The following is a 16794-nucleotide window of genomic DNA, read 5'->3' on the forward strand; positions in this document are numbered from 1 at the left end:
CCCCGTTCTCTTATAACAAGTACTTCTGGTTGTGAGGGGAGTGATGCAGATAATACATAACGACCTACTATGGAAGTGCTGATCAAGCAATTCCCCCATGTATATGGACATGTCTTTTTTCAGCCGTACTAACTATGTAACGTGGCTCCCAGGTGGAGTGTCACTTTTAAGAGAAGACGTGTTCACTAAGGGCTTATTCACACATTGCAGTTTATTGCTGCAATTAAGACAAAAATGCGGCAATTTTACAGGTTTTTTTGCCACAATTTTTGCCAGTATTAAACCGCAATTTGACCGCATCGTGTAAATAAGCCCTTACAACTTCTTAGAAGTTTCAAGTTTTGCACTGGTCACACCAATCCTTAGGCTGGTCCACACGTGGCAATAGTGTGCTGAGCGGCTAAAAAATGTTATTACAGGTTAAACGTGGTAAAATATAAAACTGTGTTTTCCCTTTAAAAACCACACGGCCAATATCACATAATCACAGACATTTGTGGTGAAACATGTGCGGTTTGGACACAAGACACACTACTGCAATGTGTGAACCCAGCCTGAGATAACGTCTTTATTCATTAATAGTCACACAATTTTGCTGGTAAAAAAAAAGTTTTAACCAGAACAATTTGCAGCCATTAATAAGCAATTTGACAACCGCGCTGAACAGGCTGTCGGCGCGGCTATTGGCCGCACCATCAAAACCGATCTGTGGGGACTTACCCTCGGTGTGTATTGACATGTGCAGGTTTTGATCAGGTTTTTTTATTGCTGATTTGAAGCCAAAACTGGGTTTGGATCATAACGGGAGAGAAAGTATAAAGGAGAGATAATATTGCTTCTCTTATTTAAATCCACTCCTGGTTTTGGCTTCAAAAACTGCAAAGAAAAAAAACCTGAACACCTGCACGTGTGAATGCCGTCTTCGGGCTGCAGCAAAGAAATCAAAGGAGTAATTGAAAGAAATTATATTTTATAGGCAAGTGTCCTTCTGTTATTGTCTTAACGGACCCTTTTCTGTTTACCTCCATTTTGCGCTCCACCGCCCTATGGTCATTTAGGTTGTTATACTTTCTCTATGATAAATATTTCTATGACCGATCAGTACAGAATCATCAGTATAAATATATATATGTATGTGTATATATATATATATATATATATTTAATATAGTCAATTTATGAACTTCAGTATGAATGATCTGATTTTCAGAAGCGTGTGAGTTTAAATTGCTTGAAATATCTGAAACATACACTGGTTAAAGGATCGTCGTGTAAAGGTAGTGGCAGAAAAACTGAGCCGACATCCAGTTTTACCGTATGTATTGGCGTGCAGCATAAGTATAAGTGATAATGTCAGCGAGTTTTTGCAGGTTAGCAGGAGTGTTACCTGCCAAAAAATGCACAATTATTAATCATTTAGGCCCCATGCACATGACTGTAGAATTCGTCCGTAATTGCAGACCGTGATTACTGCCGCAGTTATGGTCCCATTAGTTTCTGTTGACCACGGAACCTTTCACATTTATTTGCAGGAAGGTGTCAGGGCCATACAAAGCCTCCGCAAAATATAGGACATGTCCTATCTTTTGCTTTTTACGGACCATGCTCCCATACTTTGTATGGGAGCACAGGCCGAAATTCAGTAGCTGTCCGTGGACCGTGATTACGAGCATGGCCGTGTGCATGAGGCCTTAAACACCACACAATTTGCGGCAAAACCACGTGCAGGTTTCCTGTTTTGGCCGCCTTGCGCCCACTGCGTGTGGCGTTATCCATTAAAGGATTAGGCCGAATGTATGGAGCAGTACGCCCCCTTGTGTGCTTCTGTACGATTAGTTTTCTTCCCTAGATGCAATGCTTCCAACTTTTGCATATGGAGTACAGTTGAGGATACGCCATAAATGTGATAGCTGGAGGAGCTCCCTATTGGGACGATGACTGGTCTTATTCAAGCAGATGTATAGGACCACTTTTACCATGAAATTAATGGAGAGAGACACACTTTCACGTAGCTCTCTTTATTGCCTTCTATGGGAGTTACTCTGGCCTTCCAGGTGCCCTTTTTCCAAGCAGGCGAGTGCAATGTATGATGTCCGCATGAAGCTGTGAGAGATAAGTATAGCAATGGCTGTTTTTTAGTGGTACCATAGACTTTAGTGGAGAAGGCCACGTGCATGCAAGGCCACCTCTCCTATGTTTGGCTGCAATAGTAGGTCAGGCGGGGTACAAGTCCCGGAGGTGGGGTACATTTTTTTTTACCCATGCGATCTCTACCAGTCTTAGGCCTTATTCACACGACAGGTTTTAACATCCGTGTGACAAGCGTTTTTGAAAGGCAGTCTCGCGGCTGCATGGGGCTATCTACATGGCCGGTTTTTCTTTTTTTGATAAATGTTTTACCGGGCCATCAAAAAAATAGAACATTCCCTATTTCGGGCTGTTCTCACGGCCACACGGCTCCCATGCAATTCAATGGGGATGTGTAAAACACGGCTGTCACTTGGATGCCACCTGAGTGATGGCCGTGGTTTCTGCCTCCCCCTCGTTCTCTCCTCACAGCATGAAGTGCATGTGAGGAGGAGATTTGGCCAGGGTCGTATTGAGGACATCGAGAAGAGCGTGTTGGACGTTGGTAAGGGGGCTGTGTGACACTATCTACAAGGGGCTGTGTGGCACTATCTACATATATGGACAGTGACGTCAGGAGTATTCCTGGCCCTGGAGTCCCTGAGCAGAACATCAGCTAGCATTGTGCCGGGGACTCTGTCGCTGTGAGAGTTCCTTGATGTCGCTGTCCTTATTTGCACAGTGATTTCAGGACCTTCCCAAGGACAGAGCATCAGTTAGCGCTCTGCCCGGGGACTTCAGCACTGCTCCTGACCTCACTGTCCATATATGTCTGGAATGGGAAATTGTTTATTGCGGTAGAGATAACCGTGTTTATATGCCATCCCTGAAGAAATGTGTCCATAATATTTGTGTCTGTGTAATTGTCACCTGCCCCATATTTTGTAGTGTTTATCTGTTGTGCTCTGTGGTTCTATATGATTTATTTTGTTAGTCAAACATTGGTTAACCTGTGATATCTATCGGGCAAAAATTAGATCACACTGGCTAAAGCAGACAGAAACTTAAAGCCAGGACCACACGTACCGTAAATCCTGCGGATTTGCGCAAGTAACATGTCAATTTCAGTTGTGGAATTTCACTGCCGGTTTCACCCCTTTCAATATAGCAGGGGTGAAATCCAGCAAAATCTGCACGTCTTTCCCAAAGCTTGCTTAAAGTTATGTAAGTTAACTACGTTTTGTTTTTTTTAAGACTTCCAGAATGATGAATCAGTCAGCCTTCCTCTTCTTATAGACTATTGATTGTAGTATGGCTGGGCAAGATGGACGTGTGCTATGGTTACGCAATTAACACAAATCTTTAATTGTTTTCGTAAAAACTGAGATAAGAGAGATAGAATAACAGGAAATTCTGTTGGAGAATAAAAACCCTTTCAACACTTGCATGACTCTTCAATAGGTGTTGACATGTGATAGATTCCAAATATTCTCTCGTGGTCAGTAATTGTTATCTAAAACCGATAATCCAGCATTTAATAGAACTGTATATGCAAACCATCCTATAGAACGTCTAGAATAAGCTCTTGCCACATGATATATCACTCAGATATTGCAGCAAATAATAAATTCCATTTACCATTTCTCTCAGTGCTTGAATTCCTCTCAACATCTCTGAGCCGTTGTCTTTTATGTCAGGTTTTGATTTGTATTTTAGTGTAGATGTTAGAAAAGAGAATTACGTGTTTGTCCTAGGGGCAATTTTGTCTTGTCGTGTAAGCAAATATATGGCTGTAATTCGTTTTATTTTTAGAAACCGCCAACTAAACTCTGAATTCAACATTTTATTTTGCTGGGATCCCATCTTGGGTGTGAGTGGCGGGTATTTTTCCTGGTCTGCTTCCTTTCAATCACCACAACCAGGGGGTCTACAGAGTGTTGTCATGGTCCACATCATCCTCTGTACATTGTTCCTGCAGGTATAGCTGGAAAATGCAAAAAGGTTATTTTATTAATACTGTGGACAAGGTTGATTAAGAAACAACCCTGGCTAAAGTGTCATGATCTAGATCAGTGGTTCCCAAACTTCTTCAGGCCAGGCAACACCAACTAGAGAACTAGAGAAACCTCTGTGGAACCCTTTTTTTTTTTTTTTTTTTTGCCAGACCAGGACGGTTATGTTGCTTTTGTTGACATCACCTCTGCAGGCTGGAACCGGTCACTGTGGCCAGGTAACATGTTATCCTTATAGACCACACATAAAAATTGGGCCAAAGAAATCATGCATGGGCCAAAAGTTTTACGGACATGTGCCCCACGCTTTTGTATAGGCCACGCACACACCAAAAACTTCATCAAACTAATGCCTAAGGGCACTTTTACACTGGCCAATAAGCAGTCGGTGCGGCAAGCGCCGATCAACGAGACATCGTTGATCGGCGCTCATTTGCTCACGTCACATGGAGCTATGGATGGGGATGAGCGGTCGTTACTCCGATCACTCGTCCCCATACATTATTATCATGTCGGCATCCCGGCTCCCTGTTTACACAGGGAGATGTGCTGCTGACAACGATAATATTTCACTTTTTTTAAAACGATACGACCAGCAGATGAACGAGCATTTGCTCGTTCATCTGCTGATCGTTCCTCTGTTTACGCAGGGCAATTATCGGCAATGTTCTATGAACGCTTATGTGCCCAATAATCACCGAGTGTAAAACCCCCGTTAGTAATTCTTATGACTCATTTAGTCCCAAAAACTAATTTAGACCCAAGTACCTGCAGAAGATGCTGGGAAAGGGGAGGAGACAGACTTCTGATTAAATAACCAGCCAGCGGGAATGAGGACTGTCTGCTCCAATGCACTGCGCATGTTGCTGTATGGTATTGGCTCACATGCGCAGTACAATCCAGCCTCCATTACAAGATATATGTCTCCAGAACCACCGAGGTCCAACCATGGAACCGTGGGGAATCTCTCGGGAAATGCTGATCTAGATTAAGCGAGCAGGAACAATACTAAGATCTCTAAACATTTTAGTTTTCTTCAAGTTTCAATTCAATTTGCACTTAAGTTGATGCTGGTTTAGCCATATTACTCCACTACAATGTGAATATTAGCAAATCCTTCTTGGCAACAAGTCAAGCCCAGACAATAGATATTATGTGCTCCTCTGGCTAATGGACAAACAAGAGGTTAATGAGTAAATAAACTCCTAATAGCACTAATGCCAGATTGGGGCAAGATTGTCAACGTACATTTTTTATTTAAAAAAAATCCGGACAACTTCGTAGAAATTAAGTTGGCAACACTGTCGTGCCATGGCACCACCAGAACTATCGCATGTTATCTTTTATTAAACCCTGCTGTTTTTATTGCCCTCACTGGCCGTATTAGCAATATCCTTAATGTTTTGATATTTTTATATTTTATTTGACCATATCCATTGTTCCCACTGAGCAGATAATCCTCTAATGGAATTACCAAGTAAAATAATAATTTGTTTTCTCAGGTCTTTACAATCTTGGGAGACGGAATGTTTGTATCTTAAGAAAACAAACAGATCCATGTTTATCTAAGAAAATATATTATTGCAGCTGCAACCCTCTAATATCTATTTAATGGGAGAGTAGTCAAACATTAGCAATTCTGACGACAGATCATGTACTGGTATAATCTTCATTTTTACAAGCATTTTATTTATATATATATATATATATACAGTGAAGGAAATAAGTATTTGATCCCTTGCTGATTTTGTAAGTTTGCCCACTGTCAAAGACATGAACAGTCTAGAATTTTTAGGCTAGGTTAATTTTACCAGTGAGAGATAGATTATATAAAAAAAAAAAAAAAAAGAAAATCACATAGTCAAAATTCTATATACTTATTGCATTATATATGTGGGCCCTAGAGCAACAGCGTCCCTGTGGGCTACCTGTCTACCAAACCCTTGACTTGATAAGCATAGAGCATTTTTGCTCTTATTGCCATGGCTCACACAAATCCAGCGGGCCTTGGCATCTGCCCAGGTTTGCCTAGTGCTGACACTGGCTGTGACTAAAGTGGCAGATACTATGGGGCAAAGTAGCAATAGTGTTGCTCAAAAAAACATGTCTAAGGGCAGATACACACGAACGTTGCGGTTTTGCGCGCGCAAACAACGCTGCGTTTTGCGCGCGCAAAAACCATTTGACAGCTGCGTGTGTCATCCGTGTCTGATGCGCGGCTGCGTGATTTTCGCGCAGCCGCCATCATAGAGATGAGGCTAGTCGACGGCCGTCATTGTCCAACTCTTTCAGCACCCTCGACAGTGAATGCCGAACACAATATCGCAAAACCTGTAGAAAAAAAAGAAAACGTTCGTACTTACCGAGAACTTCCCAGCCGTTGCCTTGGTGACGCGTCCTTGGTGACGGGTCCTTGGTCCTCTCTTGACATCGGGCCCCACCTCCCTGGATGACGCGCCAGTCCATGTGACCGCTGCAGCCTGTGCTTGGCCTGTGATTGGCTGGAGCTGTCACTTGGACTTAATTGTCATCCCGGGAGGTCAGACTGGAGGAAGAAGCCGGGAGTTAGCGGTAAGTCAGAACTTCGTTTTTTTTTTCTACAGGTTCATGTATATTGGGATCGGTAGTCACTTTCCATGGTGCTGAAACAGTTTAACTCTTTCAGCACCATGGACAGTGACTATCTCCTGACGTCGCGTACCGATTATTTTTTTGCCGGGTTCGGCCGAACCCGGTGAAGTTCGGTTCGCTTGTCCGGCTTCGCTCATCGCAAAGACACTCCGTTTGGATGTTCGGAAACAGAAAAGCACGTGGTGCTTTTCTGTTTTCATTCATCCTTTTCACTGCTGTTGCGCGAATCACGCTCGTCCCACGGAAGTGCTTCCGTGTTGTGCGCGTGATTTTCACGCACCCATTGACTTCAATGGGTGCGTGATGCGCGAAATACGCAGAGTTATTGAACCTGTCGCGCTTTTTGCGCAGCAGACAAACGCTGCGCAAAAAGCACGGACTGTCTGTACTGCCCCATAGACTTGTATTGGTCCATGCGTGCCGCGTGAAAACCACGCGGCCCGCACGGACCGAATACACGCTCGTGTGAATCCCCCCTAAGGCTGGGTTCACACAACCTATTTTCAGACGTAAACGAGGCGTATTATGCCTCGTTTTACGTCTGAAAATAGGGCTACAATACGTCGGCAAACATCTGCCCATTCATTTGAATGGGTTTGCCGACGTACTGTGCAGACAACCTGTCATTTACGCGTCGTCGTTTGACAGCTGTCAAACGACGACGCGTAAAAATACAGCCTCGGCAAAAGAAGTGCAGGACACTTCTTTGAACGTTTTTGGAGCCGTTTTCTCATAGACTCCAATGAAAACAGCTCCAAAAACGTATGTAAAAAACGCAGCGAATTACGCGAGTTGCTCAAAAAACGTCTGAAAATCAGGGGCTGTTTTCCCTTGAAAACAGATCCGTATTTTCAGACGTTTTTGGTCACTACGTGTGCACATACCCTGACAGTCGTTGATTTAAGTAAAGTTTGCAGCAGAAAAGTGTTGTATAAGGATTTGTCCACACAGCGCAATTTTAATGTTTTGTTTTTTTTCAGCAGTCAAAATTAGAATTGGATTCACAAAAGCGAAGAAGTAAGTCCTTCCTTTGTACTTGTCCATGCTTTAGGATCCACTTAAAATGCATCATAAGCTGAAATAAACTGCGCTGTGTGAACAAGGTCTTAGACAAAAGCTCTGCGCCAATTGAAGCTGTTTAATAATCACCTGACCAGTACAGATTTTCATACTTTGCAAGTAAACAATGAATCTTCCTAATGTCTACTTGCAGAGAGCGCTACAACCACGTGGAACGGACTAGAAAACTACATAGAGCCATCTGACTCTGCAGTGTATTTTCTGTTGCAAAATTGTCTAAAATCCATGTATTTCTATGCAGATTTTGCCACGGATTTCACCCATGGCAAAAGTGTGACTCCAACCTATCAGGAGAATGGGGGTCCCCTCACCCCTCTTTCAACAGTTGTGGCAGGGGCATCATCCTGGAGAAGATTGAACGGAGAGGTGGCAGTGCAAGTGTCTAGCTTTCTCATTTCACGTCAATGGGAGTTATGGGAATAGTTTTGCAATCACTGCATGGATGCAGGGGCAACTGGCCACCTCACCGACCCTTTTTCAATAGGTTGAAATCCTACATTCGAGACTCCCCACCTATCGGGCATTTATTGTACACCCTTTGGAAATGCCATAAATGTCTATGGAGGAAAACAACTAACATTTTCTGTAGACGAAAGAGCTTAAGGGAATTATTCCGTCTATGTTCATTTAGTATCTAAATAGAATCCTTTTTTTTTTCTAATCTGTTTTTTATTTTCTGATTGTAGATTTTTTATGTTTTTGTTTTTTTTTTTAGTTTTTTTTCTGTATATGATTTTAGGTCAGCAATCTTGCCTGAACATCTGCTCTGTTAAAATCATTCAGAGATTTGCTTTACAGCAGCCACATGGACCAAAGGAACCTGTAGTCTGGAGATGATTCATGAACTTCTATGGGAGAGTATTGTAAACCATTCCCTGTGATCTGTGCAAACCGAACTGTGCAGGGAGGGGGAGGAGGGGAGCTGTGACCAACCCCTATTGTCAGTGGTGGATCCTGTGTTATCTGACTTCAACTTTACAATAGAAGTATTGCCTTTCATTGTAATCCTGCCTGTGATGATAATGAAATGATTGCTGAGAAGTGATCTGTACAGAACAGGAAGTGTCAGTCTATTATGAGGCTCAGTGGCCAGTATGAGAACTGCAAGATATCAGGAGTTGTTTTTTTTATAATACAAATATAGACATGAACAATAATTTAAAAAAATATATAAAAACTTGATTTTAACAATAGGTAATTTACTGAAGACACATTCCGTTTAAGAGAAAAACTTGGACAGGAGTTTGTTGAACAAACATTGTTCTGTGTTAAGTCAACAAAATCCTATTTGTATTTGGATCTTTGTGTTTTCGCACATTGACTATGCTTGTTTGAACAGTCTTTTTACTTGTGCCAGTACATGTTTTATCTCTATAATATCTTTGTTAAGCTGTAACGTGATGGATAAAAACTTTGTAAAATAGAATATGTAAACAAAATCATCAAAGTAGAGATGCTTTACTACAGTGAGCCGTGGTTTCCATATATTGCATTGATGACTAACCAATCTAAAACAGCTGTATGTAGTTTCGAATAAATGGCTTTATAACTTTAGATTGTATCTGTACCATACAATCACGTCTGGATGCAGAGTTGGATTCAGAGCGTCTAGATTTTTAATTTGTACAGGTTAGTGTGTTTATTATGGTTTACATCCTATGACTTGGTAGCTAAATAGATAGGCCATAGCATATTGGTCAGTCAAGTTTAGGCCCTATGCACCCAACCATTTTCGGAATCTGTGTCCCTTATACCCGATTATGGCGCCCACACTGTACCTATCAGTGGCATTCAGAAGTTTTTTTTTGGTTTTTTTCTCAAGGATTTTGTGTTCCAACAAATGCCGTATAAGGCTGGATTCACACGAGCATGTTCGGTCCGTAATGGACGGAACGTATTTAGGCCGCAAGTCCCGGACCGAACACACTGCAGGGAGCCGGGCTCCTAGTATCATAGTTATGTACAACGCTAGGAGTCCCTGCCTCACTGCAGGACAACTGTCCCGTACTGTAATCATGTTTTCAGTACGGGACAGTAGTTCCACGGAGAGGCAGGGACTCCTAGCATCGTACATAACTATGATGCTAGGAGCCCGGCTCCCTGCAGTGTGTTCGGTCCGGTACTTGCGGCCGAAATACGTTCCGTCCATTACAGACTGAACATGCTCGTGTGAATCCAGCCTTACAGAGATGTGCTGCTAGGGGACAATAGGATGCGTCACAGAGTCACGCCACAGCAGTACATGGAGTGCCTAACGGTACATATTATGGACCATTAGTGCAGTCCAAACCACCTGTATAGGGCAGTGCACAAGGAATAGATGTCAGCATGAGCCTATAAAGATAGCGATTTGAATAATTTTTTTTCTTATATATTTCTACAAGATGAGATAAGTAGGCTTTTTTTAAAATTATATGGCCAATGGGAAGGGGGGCATAGATGGCATATGGACGTGTTCGTTGCGCATGGTCGTCAACAGATGCGACACGTTTATTAAAAGGCGAACACGTCCATGTGTCATCTATGCGTCTCGTTTTATACCAGCTTTCTTTGAAGATTGACGTATAAAATGCCAGTAAATGTTTTATGGCATCCGAATTATGCATTCCAACACGAATATTATTCCAACTATGAAATATGGTAATAATATGGGTTGAGGCTATTTTATGGTCAAGACGAAGACATATTGCCATTATTTATGGAACTATGAATCCTATAGATAACCAGTGAACTGCGGCTTTCTACAAGCCAAAACATGCAGCCGTTTTAGAAAGTGAAGAAGAAAGTTTCGTGTTTTGAAAGGCCAATAAATTAGAATAGGATCCTGAAGGGCAGAAGTTTAAATTGAGATTCAAATAAAAAACAAGTATATATATAAAGTATAAAAAAAAATGCACTTTGGAAACTTGACCTTACAGTAAACATTGATTGTTGAAGTCTTTTCTCTCCGTGGGAGTCTCACCAGTTACTAGAAAGTTTACATGCTGTTTCCAATAAAGACATATATTTGTTTTATTGGGTTCTTTATTATCATGATTAAGGTGAAGGTTCAAAAACATTTTGCATACAATTTATGCAGGAATTCAAAATCATTTCTAAACTTTTTAGAACTATTACATATGATTATGCAGTTCTGTGTAAATCTTTAGAAAATCTTGTCCCTCCCATCTACCTGTCCACACAACTGGGCCGCAGCCAACAAGCTGTATTTTTAAAGTAGGTAAGACATTTGCCATGTCCTTGTGGAATCTACACAAACTATCTGACGTAATTTCTTAGTTTTCTAAAATGTTCTCTGTGTATTAGCAGCTGCATATTTTAAAGAAGCCAAATTGCCGATATGACATCTGACCCTCATTCTCCCACCGTCCCCCCCCCCCTCTTTCTCTCCCTCCCTTTTGTTTCCTCTTTCTTTTTTCGACCTTTTTTTTTTTTTTGACATGTAGCAATATTTGGTATATATTTGCCTGTGATAGTTAGATTTATGGGGACTGTCACCAGCTGCTACGTGTATTGTTTGACATATGTTTTTTTTAAAAACTTCAATAAAAATTATTGAAACATAAGGGTATGTGCACACACACTAATTACGTCCGTAATTGACGGACGTATTTCGGCCGCAAGTACCGGACCGAACACAGTGCAGGGAGCCGGGCTCCTAGCATCATACTTATGTACGATGCTAGGAGTCCCTGCCTCGCTGCAGGACAACTGTCCCGTACTGTAATCGTGTTTTCAGTACGGGACAGTAGTTCCACGGAGAGGCAGGGACTCCTAGCATCGTACATAACTATGATGCTAGGAGCCCGGCTCCCTGCACTGTGTTCGGTCCGGGACTTGCGGCCGAATTACGTCCGTCATTTACGGACGTAATTAGTGTGTGTGCACATACCCTAAAGATGCCACATTAGGGTAAAGACATTTTAGGTGATGAACAAAGAGGTACAGCAAGAGGGATTGGAGTGGTAGTATGTACACCAGTACACAGGTTCTTTGTGTGCTAACCTGGGATACCAATATGATATTGGTTAATACAGGAGATAAATTAAATTGAATTTTTTTTTTTTTTGCCGTACTATTGTTTTTGTTTGCTTTGTTGTCTATACTATTTACCAATTAGGTCACATTAGTAAATTCTCCCTGAATATCTAGCCTTTAGGCCCCATGCACACGACAGAGCTGTATACACGGAGCCTGTATGGCAGCAGACGGAGGTCATAATGCTCCTTAGCACTAAGCTGTACGGCCTCTGAGTGCTGCCATCCGGGCTCCATATGAAGGAGCTAGAACTGAATGTATTTCAGAAACTGTTAACCTCACAGAAAACACTGTATTCTGTCACTACATTTGGAAGTAATTTCAAGAACAAAAACAATGATTGTTCCATGAGAATCTTTTTTTTTTTTTTTTTTTGTGCCTTGACTACGGTAATGAGTTAAAGGGCAGGGCTGCTCTATGAATGAATCAGAGTGGACAATGCTGCCTTTTTGTTTTTAAATTAAATTAATGTAACTAAGTTATTAAGGGTCACTCACCACTTTCAGGGTATAATATGTTTTGTTTTTCCTGTTTTTATTTAATAAAAATGTAAAAAATATAAACAGACTTAGAACAGTATAATTTATAATATTTGTGATTCCAGCAATGTAATTCACAAGAAAATGTTCCCTTTATCTGTAAGGCCTTCTTCACACAAGCGTGTTCTATTTGCGGTTTCAAAAAAACAATTATTTTTTTTATCCATATGAATGTCCTTCTGTCGTCTGGTTTTTCACGTCCGGTTTTCTCCTCTGCAAACACTTCCTGGTGTCACTTCACTGGCTGGAAGGAATGTCTATTCACTGTCTAAACACTTCAGTAACGTTAATGTGTCAGTATAAGACAGCACATAGTGAATAACGCAGTGTCACTATACGCTGACTAAATGAATGGAGAGGAGTGCATGACGCTGATTGGTCACTGATTGGTCAGCATCATACACTCCTCTGTACAACGCCCACTTGGTCTAAAGTAAAAACACGCCCAGTTGGGCATTAAGAAACCAATTAGCATAAAGCTAAAATCGCTCCTAAAGTGGTAAAAATAGATTGTTTTTCTAAATGAAAATCACTGCTGTCACCTACATTATAGCGCCGATCTCCTTATGTAGAAGATAGGGCACGTATAATGTGGTGACAGAGTCTCTTTAAGCAGATTGAGCAATTGTTGGAGAGCTACTTACTTTGCAGTTTGTGTTAAAGCCGTGCCACGCAACCTTGGAGACATACGTGTTTCGTGGACTATATGGGTTTTTTATGTGTTGGTTACGGTTTTCCATTTATTTTTTTATTTTGTAGTAGATTATGCAACTATGTATTTTCTTATAATTTTATTTTGGTGCTTCCTTTATGGGTTGTTTGTCATTACGATCTTGTCATGTACATCTGCAGTCCCATTGTACAATTTGTGAATTTAAAGCGACACTAAGCGCCTTCTCTTCTAGTTTCGGACATTTATGTATTAATGGTGCGATTAAGGCTGGGGCTACATGGAGACCTTTCGTAACGACTTTCCAATTTTAACATCCAGTGACTGCTGAAGTCCACGAGTGCATTTAGTTGTATTTTGTAGCTCGATATTTGAAATCAAAACGCTTCAGTTAAAGTTGCATTTCAAAATGTCTCAATGTTGACCCACCTTGTCGAAATTGCTGAAGTGCAAGTTCACCTTCAATAGTTCTATTATTTCACTAATACAAGATCGCATCACAGATGGAGATGGAGTCACAGCTTTAGGCCTCCTTCATACACATTATTTTTTCAGCATTCTTTTAAAAGAGTCATGAATTTCACGCATTATTCATTGCTCTTTTTAATGGCATTTTTTTTTTGCAACATTATAAAAATGCGTTTTTGTTTTTGGGGAAAAAAATGCCATACCTAATGCTATGTTTTCAAAAAGTAAAAACTCGAGTCCAAAAATACCACAGACCAAAACACTATGAAGGCTTTCTCATGTTTTACTATAGATTTTAAAGTAACATTTGTCTACAGCATTTGTTGGGCAAAAAAGGCACAGAAAATGTTATCGAGTTGTCTCTCCTGACATCTGCCATCGGGGGAGACTCTGGACCCCGCCATACATATCAGATGGCCGGCCAGGACGCGATGTCTATTCACACTCCCGACACTTCGGTAAAGTTTCTGTGAATGACAGCACAGCGTGATCTCGCGAGATCACGCTGTGCTGTGTGAGTAAGTCCCCAAGGAACTTTACCAAAGTGTCGGGAGTGATGAATAGACATCACGTCCTGGCTGGAGGCAATATCTATTCACTCTTAAGACACTTCGGTAAAGTTAATGTGGGAGTATGTGACTGCACAGCGTGATCTCGCGAGATCACGCTGTGCTGTGAGTACAGCTAAACATGAATGGAGAGAAGTGTATGACACTGATTGGTCAGCGTCATACACTTCTTTTTACAACGCCCAGTTGGTAAAAAAGTAAAAACACGCCCAGTTGTCTATTAAGAAACAAATTAGCATAAATCTAAAATTGCTCATAATTTGCTCAAAATTGATCGTTTTTAAAAATAAAAACCACTGTTATCTACATTACAGCGCCAATCACATTATGTGACAGAGCCTCTTTAAGTAAGAATAGTAGCACTCTTGATGGAGAAAAAATCCCAATATATTATGAAAGTAGATGTGAAACTGGAAAGCATGTATTTATTGTAATCCATCATTTAACTTAATTAGTAATTATACATGATTAAGCATCATAATACATCTATATGGGGATAATTCCCACCATCTTGTATTCTAACTGATACCAGTTAACATATAGTATGTAGAATAATGGAAGTGTAGCAGGGTTTAAAATAAGCTATATATGCAATTCTTCAATATAATGTTTAATGTGGCCCCCAAAGTGGAGCATGACTTTACATAAGAACTGCAAACATCTCGCTAGTAGTATACTTCAGTCATGTAGTAGTTCGAGAACTAGATGGATATCTTCATGAGAACCCCATCGGTGCTTTTTTTTTTTTTCCCAGCTTTGATGTGTTTGCACTTATTGTAAATGTCCTGGAGAGAAAATGTATCATGCTTCTCTTATTTTAACGGGCCAAACAAAATGTCAAAGAATAACTAATGCATGAGCTGTGTATATATAATCAACCATATCCAACAATAACTGAGAAAATCGACGGCACATTTCCTGCCATTGTGATTTCCATGTAGTTCTGCCGTGGACTAAACATAAAATATAGTTTAGAATTTTAGGGATTATAATGTTATTTTATAAAAGTAATCCAGTTTTACAGGAGCACGGAACCGTAAAATTCAGATTTACTCCATGTGAAAGCATTGTACTATTCCTTGTGTATAGGTTGAGATCAGTTCTCCTAATGAAATTTTTTTTTTCCAAGTAAACCCCACCACATGGCACATTTGCAATACTTTACATCTTCACCATGCTTTTAAACGATATTTGGTAGGGTGGAATCTTCAAATTAGGACTATTAAATCTTACTAAATACTTCTACAGAAAGGCATTCAAAGGAGCATAAGGTTTTATATTAAGTGACTTACTATACCTGCTATAGAAGATAAGACACTACTATGGAGCCTATAGAGGAAGGGTTTTTCAACCCAACTGGCATTTGAAAAACAATTCTTGCTTAGACCAAAATAAATGACTCCATCCGTATCATGCCAATCTGTTTAGTCTGCAGACCGCCCTGTCAGTAACTACCACTTAAAGGGGGTATTTTTACTTTGTCCCGCTGTCAATACTCTCCGAGTTATGAGGTGGCCGGAAGTAGCCAAGCTTGCTGAGCTACGCTGTTTCCGAAGCTCCTATAGAAGTGAATTGAAGTTACGGAAACGGCATAGCACAGCGAGCTATTCTGTTTCCGGAATTTGGGAGCTAATTTGTTTCCAGAACACCCATTTACTTCTATGGGAGTTGAAGAAGCAGCGTAGTGCAGCTGTTTCCATACTTCCGGCCACCTTGTAACCCAGTGACCGGAGTACAGCGACCGTATGAAAAAATGTGACCATGGTCAGAGTGCCCCATTCTAGAGATGGAACCCGCATCTATTGGACATTTATGTTGATATGGAGTTTCGATTGGTGGAAGACGTGATCCTTCCACTAGCGAGCTTCCTACCAATCATCACTCTTAGAGTGTTTGAAATCCTACACTCCATGCAACCTATGCCAGGCACTGCATTCCCATTAGCAGCACTTACTCCTTCATTCTCCAGCAAACAATAGGGGCAGGCAGATAGGAATATACAGCCACCTGGGCAACACTAACGCAGGACACTAGCCGCCAGTCTGAGTAAAAGTGACTTTGCGGGATTATATATTCATAGATCCTCCCCTCCGTAATAGGTGCATACTCCGCTTCTCCTCCTTGCCATCTTGTGTTTGATTCTGGCTCACCCACTGTGCCCCACCCCATCTGGCATTAGCCAGTTTCGCCCTGCTGGTTAATACTGTTCGCTGCTTATCTCTGACAGTACGACCCTCTGGTACAATATCAGATCTGTCATCAATAAGGGGTATGGCACAGTCCTCAAAAATAGGTCCTCTAAAGCTACTTCAACCCTGCTATGCAAAGCAGATGACCAATAAGAGTCCCAGGCACATCCTCCTGGCAATTTTATTGTATGGCTTTTCTTCTCCGAGACCTTCAGCAGAAAGGACAATTCAAATTCATACCACCGCTGGATTCCTGATATCCTCACTTTGATATATACTATGTCACCAAAAGCACCTGGGAGGTCAGACATTGATGTTGGATGAGCAGGTCTGGCTTCCAAGCGTCGTCTCAATTCATTCCAAAGGAGTTTGATGGGTGTTAAGGTCAGGGCTCTGTGCCGCCACTCAAGTTCCGCCACACCAAAATCGTCCATGTCTTTATGGTCCTCACTTTGTGAACAGGGAGACAGTCATGCTGGAACAGGAAAGGGCCTTCCCCAGACTGTTCCCACAAAGTTGGAAGCATTCAATT

At 41.2% G+C, this 16794-nt stretch overlaps 1 protein-coding gene across 2 annotated transcripts in view; it reads left to right on the forward strand.

Moving 5' to 3' along the window:
* The window catches only part of PAPLN (papilin, proteoglycan like sulfated glycoprotein), a 93572-nt gene that overhangs the window by 970 nt on the left and 75808 nt on the right, over positions 1-16794 (forward strand). The window lies entirely within an intron of this gene.

The sequence above is a fragment of the Rhinoderma darwinii genome, chromosome 12, assembly GCF_050947455.1.
Source record: "Rhinoderma darwinii isolate aRhiDar2 chromosome 12, aRhiDar2.hap1, whole genome shotgun sequence".
Classification (NCBI taxonomy): Eukaryota; Metazoa; Chordata; class Amphibia; order Anura; family Rhinodermatidae; genus Rhinoderma; species Rhinoderma darwinii.